This window comes from Poecile atricapillus, chromosome 4 (assembly GCF_030490865.1).
Source record: "Poecile atricapillus isolate bPoeAtr1 chromosome 4, bPoeAtr1.hap1, whole genome shotgun sequence".
NCBI classification, from domain to species: domain Eukaryota; kingdom Metazoa; phylum Chordata; class Aves; order Passeriformes; family Paridae; genus Poecile; species Poecile atricapillus.
The window spans coordinates 43896113-43902614 of NC_081252.1; positions in this window are offsets into that span (position 1 = coordinate 43896113).

A 6502-nucleotide genomic window follows, 5' to 3' on the forward strand; every position below is an offset into this window, starting at 1 on the left:
GCTACAAGAGCTAAATACATACTCAAAATTAATTATTTACTTGGCAGGCTCAGCAATCACTATATTATCAAAGCAATTGGGGCAATTCAGCTGTTTTATTAAATACCCAATATTTCTGACCTTTATCACACAAGTGACATTTGGCATCCCAATATCATGATGTTGTCCCTTCCTACCATGAGAGCACCACACTGTCAAACTCTTCTCCAGGGAAAATTCTTGCAGGTGGAAACATCAGCAGTTATCCTGGTAATCTAGTTTATAAAGCATTTAACCTAAGTGTTTTAAATGTACAACTGCTCTGCACTGGAACCAAACAGCAGGGGGGAAATTTCATGCTGGAAGTCTTATTGCAACAAATTGCAGATGCTTGAAGATGTGGATTGCAGTGGAAACTGTGGCAGCAAGTTCCATATCTGGGAGAAGTCAATATGGTGTGAAAAAAAATCTCTCCTAAGCAAACACTCATGCCAACATTTTCTGTTTTATCAGCCCATCTGATATATACTAGCATATAGGTATGTACAACACTCCACTGAACAGCAGCAAGAAAAGGAATAAAAAAATAAAAAAAACCCTCAAACCTTCAACTATCTGTTGGTTTGGAATACAAATCAAGCTAGAGGTTTTTGTGCAACAATGGTTTGGTCCCCAAAGCTGTGTTGCTGTTACAGGCTTGCAGTGACACTCTCAGAATAAAATTCCTCCAAATATTTAATTTTCCACCTCTTTTTATTTTATCATACTTAGTCCTTAGTCCCATAGCAGTCCCTTGTTACAGACTTCTGAGCCAAGTAGTCCCACACTATAGCTTTAAATATTTGACAGCACCTTAGTGCCATTCAGGCATCATTCAAAAGGGTTACCCATTTTGAGTTCTCCCCTCATCCTCAGGTTCCTAACTCTCTTTACACCCTCTATTACCTAAAACAGAAATGGCCTTAGACACAGCACCTGCCAGTGCACAGGATACCTTGCAGAACAGTCCTGTGAACTTCTTTCTTCCCCATGACATAGTCCAAAAGTCACGCTTGTTTTTTTTAATCTACTGAATCCTATTGCAAACTCATCTATTGTGTTCTGTTGGCTAACTCCTACGCTACTTAATAACCTTTTCCTATATTTCTCCCTCACAGAGACTTTCAGTGTTTCAGATGTTTTGGATTTGGTTGGTTTTTTTTTTTTCCCCCCCCACTGAAGTAATTTTCTTCTCTCTTTTATAAGGGTAGAGAAGAGTGGTTATGGAGGCTTGCAGTGAAGCAAGGCAGCCTTGAGGGCAATTACCTGTGTAATTGCCTGGAGCAAGACCCAACCAGTCCAGCTAACTCCTCATTCATGCTGGAAGACTAACACAGCTGAATGCAATACTTTCTCCAGACACAGCTGATGAAAGAAACAACCTCACTATCACACTTTAGACACATTAATCTCATGTAGCATTTTGGTTAGAAGTGTTTGACCTTGATTTGCCCACAACCTAAGAAAAAAGGGGGGAAAGTCATTGAGACTTAATGACCCTCTTTTCCTCCCTGTCCCCTTTTCCTACTAAGGATTGGCTGTGAATATCTTTGGTATTTACCTTCAGGTGACTAAATTGCATCTTAAATAGACCACATCAAACTGAAATCTTGAGTCAATCTATGGTGATGCAGGATAGAAACCAAATAGTAACTGCCTGAGCTTACAGGATCATAATCCCAGGAATATTCTGTTATATGTGTGTTCATCAAACCATGGGGGGAATCTGTGTGTTAGTTGATAAATGATGATCCCCATTAAAGTGCCCACCTAAACCTACAATAAGTGTATTTGACTAGATTGCTGTCTGCTTTGATTGTCCAGACAATTCTCCTAACAAAGGCTATGCCTACCAAATGGATCAAGACCCCATCAGCTCTAGACCCTGGTATCAATCCCTTCCTACCTTTGTTTTTAGCAACAGTCTCATGGTGATTCCCATCTTAGTAACTCAGAAGTTCTAATGACCACAATACAGAAGTAAGTACATAGTTATGTATAAGGCAAGAAATTAGCTCTTTATTTTCTTTTTAATTCAGAGGTAGCTGATGTATGTGACATCATTTTTATTAAGTTCTTGCTTAAAATGCCTTAGAGGAGAGATATAAGAGGAGAGCAAGCTCACACAACTGGGGTTGTTTTTCTCCTTGTACTTTGAAAGTGGCAGAGAAAGGGATTTGAGGATCTTGATTACTAAAACAAACAAAATATTAAGGAAGGGTGCTTTATGTATGAGTCTGTATTGGGTTTGTGTGACAAGGCTTTGGTAGTTGGAGGGTGGATACAGAAGCTCACAGAGCTTCTGTGAGAAGCTGCCAGCTTCCCCTATGTCCAGTGGAACCAGTGCCAGGCAAGTCCAAGACGGACCTACCACTGGCCAAGGCTGAGCCTATGAACAATGGTAGCAGTGCCTCTGGGACAACAGAACTAAGAAGGGGGGGAAAAACCCCAAAATGGCAAATTGAAGCCAGAGAGAAGAAGGAGATATGAGCAAGCAATAGCTCTGCAGACACCAAGGTCAGTGCAGAAGGATGGAGAAGAGGTGCTACAGGTACCAAAACTGAGATTGTCCTTTAGTCTATGGTTAAGGCCATGGTGAGGCAGCTGTGCTCCTGCAGCCCATGGATATCCATGGTGTAGTAGGTATCCACCTGCAGCCTGTAGATGACTCCTGCTGGAGTGGGGGAATAGCCAAAGGAGGCTGTAACCCTGTGGGAAGCTCATGTTGGAGCAGGCTCCTGGCACCCATGGAGAGAGGAGCCCATGCTGGCCAGGTTTTCTGCCAGGACTCAAGGCCCCATGGAGGACTCCCACTGGAGCTATCTGCTCCTGAAATAGTGCACCCCATGGAGCAGACTCTCACTGGAGCAGTTGTGAAGAACTGCAGCCCGTGGGAAGGACTCACATTGGAGAAGTTCACAGAGACTGTCTACTGTGGGAGGGAGCCCATGCTGGGGCAGGGAAGAGTGTGAGGAGTCCTTCTCCTGAGAAGGAAGGAGCGACAGAGACAGGGTGTGATGAACTGATCACAGCCCCCATGTCCCTGCACCACAGGCAGGGAGGAGGTGGAGAATTCAGGAGTAAAGTTAAGCCTGGAAAGAAGGGAGAGGTGGAGAGAGTTGGTTTTAAGATTTGCTTTTCTTTCTCATTATCCTACTGGTTTTCCCAAGTCAAGTCTGATGCTCATGATGGTGACTGCTCCAGGTGAGCAATCTGTCCCTGTCCTTATCTCAACCCATGAGTCTTTTGTTCTGTTTTCTCTCCCCTGTCCAGCTGGGAAGGGAGGTGACAGAATGGCTTTAGTGGGCACCTTGTGTCCAGCCAGGTCAACCCACCATGGTACTCTAGGAGTATTATGGGGATTCTTTGTCAGGAAACTGTATTTCTTTATGGGAAGTTTCCCACTATTGCTTTCTCTCTGATAACATCATCATAATAACATCTGCTTCACTGAGGCTCCCATCCATAGTTTTCAACAGAAATAGGATTCAGGAAGGCAAATTTAAGAAATTAATCTACACCCTTGGATGAAGAAACACAGCCTGGAACACTATCCCACTTCAGGAGCCTGCATAAAATGTGCTGGCAGTAGGACAGAAAGCAAATGTTCACATCAGTGCAGGTAAATTCTACATTTTAGAATAAAATTACAACAGAAAGAGCAGTCTTTTGAATATTATGCTGTTCTCATTTAAAAGCAGAGAGAAAGGTAAAATTTTAGTGCATTATTGAGGGAGCATGTAGACCCAGCTTTCCTGTGACACAGACTATACTGATCACCCACATCCAGCTCCTAGCAAGCAATTCATCTCTCTCACAATCTAGCTTTTCAATGGGAGGTACCTGCTTTTTCTAAAGTTATTGGATTGTATTCTGACAATAAAGTTAAATGACACAAGAAGTATCTAGAATACTTCCACACAAAATCAATGTGCACTGTTTTATATTTTGCTTTCTCCCTCATAACTTGCATACTCACACACTGGTCTATGGAAGTTTGTGTTCAGTAAGAACACAATTTCAAAAATCTACTGCTGCCTCAAGGAAAATACTGAAATATATTCTAAGACAGAAGTAATTCTATTTATCAATCATTTTTCTTCCTCACCTCTTTGCTATTTAGAATATTTGCATGAAAATGGGATATTTATTTCCCAAGAGTTCATCAGCTGCTCCTGATATAATTTCCATGGATACCAATTGTATGTGATGTTGCAAGCACACAGCAAAAGGATATGGAATAAGGAAGAGAAAAAATCAACTGCTTTATCCTTTGACTATGCTTTTGAGTAACTCCATAAAAAAAACCTAAAAGCTTATCTAATCAACTCATCACCCGCACAAATAACCCATTCAGTCCCTCTTCCTTCCAAGCCCTCTTGGCAAAAATATCCCCACATATATAAATGTGTTCAGTTTCAAATATTATCTGCTACTCAATGAGCACAAAACTCAGGAATTTAGAAGGTGACAGAGGAAAAAAAAGTTTTTAATTTGCATTTTTTAAGCTAAATTTTAAAACTTGCTAATTTAGAAATTTAAATGCTAGATTTCTCCATTTAGAAGTCTTGGTATTACTTTCAGTAAAATGACTAGTAACAAAGAATTATTGTTACAATAAAAATCTCTCAGAAATTACAAAAGGAAACAGCAAGTTTCAAAATGTATTTGCTTCATCAGTAGGTTCAGCTACTTACCACAATGTACCTGAACAGCTACAGAAGACTGAGTTTCTTCACTGTCTGATGAGGATTTTGACACGTGGGTCTTTTAAAAAATCATTTGAAGACTATGTTATCTTTTGTTTAAAGCTGCTTCTTATAACAGGCTTTGGATGAACAAGTTTTCTCATTTTGTAACTATACAAAAAATATTTTTCATTTAAGCTTGATCAGACTATGACCCTGGGATTTCAATTTAGCTCAGAAAAGAAATGTCCAGAAGCAAATGGCAGAGTAGGCAGGAAGAACTGTAGTCTCCATTTATTTAGGGACCCCTGATGTTACTCACAAGCAAGACCTTGCAGTATTTTAATGTAGTGGTACTGTGCGTGACCCATACAGATGCAGGAAGAGAGTCATAACTATAAAGCCTTCACTGTTTTCTATAATCCCTCTTTCCAATATCTCAAAGGAAGGGAGACATTTCACAGGGAAGGAAACACATACACAATGAGATCAAGAAACCTGGCCAGAGTCAAAGGCAGGGTTGGAAGCAGAGAGGGGTCCCACCAGAGAACACTAATCACAGAGGCACAGGACTGGTCTGAGGGTGGTCAGAGCATGGCAGCCAGGAGCACCAGGAGTGTCTCAATGTGTTCGTCCAAGCCCCAATAACATCTCACCCAGCATCTCTCAAGTCACTCCTTAGTTACACTTTGCAAACAGAATCAAACTTCTGTCAGCAGCTAAATGTCACTGACTGTCATAGTAGAGACGGACAATGACACCTGTTTCTTCTTCCATCATAGCCCCATCTTTATTGCACACAGCTTATATTTACATGGTTATCAGAAGGCATTGTGTTTAATTCCAATTGGTTAGGAACTCAGTTCACTGGTCGGCAATGGTGAGTGTACATGTCAATCAAAACTTTTCTCTCTATCAATGTTTACATACTTTTTCTACTCATTCCCATGGAACAGACCCCTTGTTATTACAGGCACACTTGTTTTTCTCCCAAGAATAGTTTGTTACATTAACAAACTTTTCATTCTCAAGATGTTTTTTCATGAAAATTTACACTCTAGCTGCTAGCTATACTTAGCCAAAGTAACAAGGCCTGAACCATGATTTTACAAGGCCTTTCATTTGTAAGGTTTTACCTATATGTAACCCCTCAGAGTTCCCACTAATTTTGGTTTTGATTATCCCAGGCTCAGGCAGCATGCTGAGGGCAACCACAACCAGCCTGTTGTAGCTTGCAGGCTCCTTCCCAGCAAGACCATGAGAAGACGATGCACTAGCAGAGGGAGAGCTTTCTGCTCTCTGCCACAGAAGGTTCACAGCAAATACCAGGCAGGGGCAGCACAGGTTGGCTGCTGCTCAGCCCCCCGGACAGGCATTGTCCTGCAATTTTGTAGTCTCCTCCCAGAAGATGAAAGTCAAGGTGTGCATGCCCTGCAATTCATAGGGACAAGGCTCCAAGTATGCAATTTCTGTTCACTCTACTTCCAGTGGTCTTAACATTATCTCTGGGTTAGAGATAAACTTTTTTTTTTAACTTTGCTCATCTGTCAAGTCTCATTGCCTGACATCAAGGAGATCAATCTGCCTTCCTTAAACACAACTCCTGGCTCTTTCGAGAGGCTTCCCTTTTTAGATGTTGGCCTCCTAAGTTCCTCTCCACAGCCTGTCTCCCCTGCTGCATCCTTCAACAGATTTTCTCAAATCAGAACAGACAACCCATGTAGGCTGACATGCTTTTTGCAGTGCTCACTGCTCACATCTGAATGTTACTGCCCAATCTGCAGGCATTCCTGGGC